Here is a 4,991-nt window from a genome sequence, read left to right on the forward strand (position 1 = left end):
ACCGAGAAAAATTTATTATTCCCTTTTAAATCAAATTTGATAATTTTTTTTTTTACTAAGACATTAAAATTTAGCAATGCAAACCTCTTTGTTTACGAAAACACCTTTATATCAATATAACAAAACATTTGAATAAAAATCGTATTTATATATACAACTTTCTTTAAAAATTCCAGTGTAAAAAGATAAATGGAGCATAACCAAATCCCTTAATCTAACAATCCTCAAATCAAAATCGTAAATTTCCACGAAAGTTTTCTAATCTACATGTAACTATATACCGCACTTAACACAACTAAATTCTCGAATGCAACCTTAAAATATTCCTTCAATTCTATACTTACAATCTACCAAATCATACGATACCAATCATACCACCAAAACAAATCAAACAACATCTCCACTAAAACTCATAAGCATAATGTAATATCCAATCAAACTCCAAATAAAGTGAAACTTAACTCAGAGAAAACAACACATCATAATATATTTCTAAAAAACTTACCACCAGTTCCCGCATCACACCAAATCAACTTAGTGAAAACACCAGCGTATTAAATACACTGATTTATCATCTCGGGTCAGGATTTCCAATATCCTTTTCCAGTATAATCAGAAACCACAATCCGTTCCAAGGAAAAAAAATTCCCTACACTTCCTCGATATCGAAACCCAAAGATTTCGACTCACAAACAAAACACCAAATCCATCGATAAAACGAAGACAAAGACAATTGTGGTCTAAACAAAGATCTTACTCATAAATTAAGACCATACAACAAGATAAGTCATCCATGACCGCGCAAATTAATTCATCTCACGTGTTACTCCAAACGAAGAGACAAAATAAAAACAATCAAAACAGTTCAAGCAAACATGACATTCAGCAAAATCAGACCAACATACTTAAAAGATAAAAATCAAGACATGCTACAACAAGCTTGAATTTTCGTATCAAAATCAACTTATAATTATATCATCTTTTAAGAGTACGCTTCAAAATTCATTTGAAATATAAACTAACAAATAAATTTCGAGTTCGTGTCGAGTCCCACAGTTTAAAAATCATTTTCCAGAAATCTCTTTTATAAAAATAATGGTTAAATTTCATAAACGCCTCAAATTATAAACCATTGAGTTACCTGAGTAATTGCTACTTCCAAGCTCAACTTCCAATTTGGGTGACCCAAGTCAAGCTTGCAATAACCATTTGTAAAACGTATATAACGCATTTTTAAATCCAGAAAAACGCAATTTAAAACAAAACCTCGATTTTTTTCAACTAGGGAACTCGACAATACCAAAGTAACAACATCAAGTCATCACCCAAGTGAGACATCTGAAAAATTTAATTAACCTATTCAAAACCATACTTCGAAAAAAAATAGCAACCAAGCAATTAAGACCAACAACACCAAAGGGTTGACAAACCACCAAACGCCAAAATTTCAAAAGTATTTTAAATCTTTAATATGGTATCACCTTACAAAATAATTTTATTTAAAAAAAAAATAGCTCTTTTGGAATCACCAGTCAAAGTAAATTTGAAATACGAGAAAAATTATTTTAGTGGCAACGTAATGAAAATCACCTTTTAAGTTATCATGCTCAGACTACTCATCTGACTCTTATGTCCAAAACACCAGTTAGACCAAAATAATTTTTACTAAAGAATTTCTAAACCAATAAGAGGTCAGCAACGTAAAGTCACAAAACGTGGTAAACGATTTTACAATCAAAATCATTTACACCATAAACAAAGCCAAAACCTAACGATTTTTTTTTTGTTCTCGGCCAAAGCTACAACTATTCACCAAATAACCCAGCGTTATAAAACCGTTAAAGGCATAAAATTAAAGTTTATTACCCAATGAAATGCCACATCAACTTGGTAAAACAAACAACATCATTGCCAAGTATGAATTTAGGCAAATTACCAATCATAAAATTTTTCCGAGAAATCAAAAGCAAATTAAAGGATCACTTAAGTGAAATAACAGTTATCATATAAAATCTTAGCATAAGATCAAATAGGACACGATTGACTCGACACCATCCTATAGGTGTAGGCAGAAAGTTTGAAAACAAAAGATGACGTTTCAAAAGACAAGACACGAATCCTAATTTCGCAGTAGTTCCTAAGACACAATGACCACTTATCATGCCAAAACAATAAACACATAACATGCAAAAGGCCTTGGTTTGAAACCAAAGCTCTGATACCAAGTTTGTCACGACCCATTTTCATGAATCGCGACCGGCGCTAGGGTATGGGTATGGTTGTACCAAAACCCGTAGCTAGCCTTGCGGATAACCAATTTATAACATTTAAAACAATGTACCTGCATAAAACCACATGCTCGGGGGCAACCGAGACTTCAGCCTAGTCTAGCAGTACATAAAGCAATATATATATTTAAAGTACGCTTATCTTAGAATAAACTCTAACAGTATGGCAATATAATCTAAATACCATAAACACTGTAATCATGCCAAAAGCGATAAAGTAATAGTTGGACCAATCCAACAAACAATAGTCTAAAAATATAAATAAGAGACTAAGACATGAATATCTGATACTACTACTGCGGTCTAAGAGTTTAAAATAGTTCGACTCTTTTATTCTGAAATTAAAATAAAAACCTCCGGGAATGAAGAAATGGAGATCGACCAAACGCTCAAATCATAAACCTGGAAAATTTGGGAAAACAACGGGGTCAGATTTACTAAGTAGAATTTATATAACCATTTACATTTATTAAGTTAAAAACCTTTAAAACGTTTAATAAAACGTTTTCATTATGGATTATCAATGAAACCCTAAACCACAATTCTAAATCCATTGTCGTGTCGGTGAGACGTATCTCAATAACCGATCCCCGACTATCACTTAATAAATAGTGAGCCCAGGAGACGTATCTTCCACCAGTGCCCTCACTAAGGTGAGACGTATCTCAAACCTACCTCAATACCATAATCATTACCGGTGCGCACGCAGTCCCGATGATGCCCATCGAGTAGCACGTTCCAAATCAAATCCACAATGCCGAAAAACAGTTCGAAAGCTGCTTATACATATATATATATACAAAATATAATAATTTCTTAATAAAGAGGTAAATAGAGATATAAACTCACTGCTTGCTATTCCTCGTGAAACTTGACAAGCAATCTAACTCTGGTTCGCCTCTGAAGTACGAACAGTCGACGGGTCTAAATAAAATATTAAAATCATCATTAAAATCAGAGCCTAACTCTAAGGAGTACTAGACACCACATATAGGACTAGCACAACACAAAACCAAGTCACATTTAATAACACTTATATTAAATGTATTCCAAAAATAACCCAAGTTAAAATCCATATCAGTGAGTCAGCCGAGTTATTTAAAACTACCAAGTTTCTTCCCACTTGTTGGGCGACCACAGTCTAACCCAAACTAAAACTTTATTAAATTTATAAACTCGAGTTCATAAATTAAAATATTTGATAAAATAATTATCTATATTAAAATAGAATTTAATATCTTCAAATTCAAGTAACCCAAGTTACAACCAAAACTTAACCATTTTAAGTTTATAAAAGTTTAGGGGCTACACTGTAATTTAGTCAATTTAATATTCGAAATCAAATTAATTGCTCGTTGTCAATTTGCTAAATTATAATTCAAATAAAATTCAAAAGTTATCCTCGAAACAAAACCAATAGATAAAACTTAACTTAAATAGTTTTTAGAAACTTTAGGGGCTAAATCATAAATTAGCCAAATGACATGCCAAATGACATGCCAAATAGATACTCAAAATTAAATATAATTATCCAAGTAATTATATTAATTTATAAAATAATTATCGATTTCAAATTTCCCATATATAAATAAGAACTAATTAGCCTTAGATCAAGTGCGAAATGTAAGAAATAACTTGAGGGATCCAATTGATTAAACAATTAAAACAAAGATTAAATTGATTAAGACAATTAAATTTAGTGACCACAATGACCCTTTATCTACCAAGATGACCAAATCAAATCTCATATTTCAAAAGTAAGCTTAGCCCGCCAAAGAATGCACCACCTTCTTCCATAAGAACAAAATAATTACATGGCCGAATTACAGTAAGCCAAGAAAACCCATGCTATGATAAGATCAATTTCACTTCTAATGAAATAACACAATTTCAAAGCTTGGCACTGAATCAACTCATCAATGTGTAACCATCAAGGCCAAGGAATTAAAATGAACAACTGAATCTCCAGTAGCATTAAACCATGAAACCGTAGCATCAAGAACCGAGGTGATACAACGAACGAAATCAACCTTAAATCTTATGGATTCTATTATAAACTAGTCAAGCAATTCGATATCTACTCTATTCAAAATATGGTTACAGAAAACGAACAAGGCGGCAGCAATAAATCAAAGAAAAAGAACGGCATCAATATCGCAATAACACCGGCGCGAAAACAAAGAGATTGAACGTACCATTATTGATTCCAATACGTAAGGATCGAAGATATCGCTGAGTCGATATGAATCGTTGAAGAAAATTCAGATTAAAGCTAAAACAATGAGATAGAAATCAAAAACTGTATTTGACGATATCGAAATCACATAAACAAAGTAACGTAATACTTACCGAATTTTGAATCGAAAGGGAAAGGAATGATAAAGATTATGATTTCAGATACATTTGGAGTGATAGACGGCTAGGGTTTGTATTAAAGGGATGAAAAATTTAGGTTAGAAGCAAAAGAAATGTGAACAGAATATATATATAGGAAAATAGAAGTTTTAATGTTGCTGCAATATTCATGCATAAGAAAATGGCTTTTCAAATTGTAAGTGAATGGGCTTTTCATTCTTTCAAAATGAATGGGCTATATAACGTTGAAAGAATAAGGCATGCATGGGTATTTATTTTGCATGCATGAAATATATTCTTTTTCTTCCTTTTTTTTTTAAATTTAATAATATTAATCAAGCCCGAAAC

At 31.8% G+C, this 4,991-nt stretch overlaps 1 long non-coding RNA gene across 1 annotated transcript; it reads right to left on the minus strand.

Moving 5' to 3' along the window:
* Positions 1-2,465: 2,465 nt before the first annotated feature.
* Positions 2,466-4,763, minus strand: LOC126661168 (uncharacterized). Its single transcript, XR_007635525.2, has 4 exons — positions 4,638-4,763; positions 4,484-4,560; positions 3,138-3,212; positions 2,466-2,690 (listed from the first exon to the last, which is right to left on the minus strand). It is a non-coding gene; the product is annotated as an uncharacterized LOC126661168 (long non-coding RNA).
* Positions 4,764-4,991: the final 228 nt, after the last annotated feature.

This window comes from Mercurialis annua, linkage group LG8 (assembly GCF_937616625.2).
Source record: "Mercurialis annua linkage group LG8, ddMerAnnu1.2, whole genome shotgun sequence".
Classification (NCBI taxonomy): domain Eukaryota; kingdom Viridiplantae; phylum Streptophyta; class Magnoliopsida; order Malpighiales; family Euphorbiaceae; genus Mercurialis; species Mercurialis annua.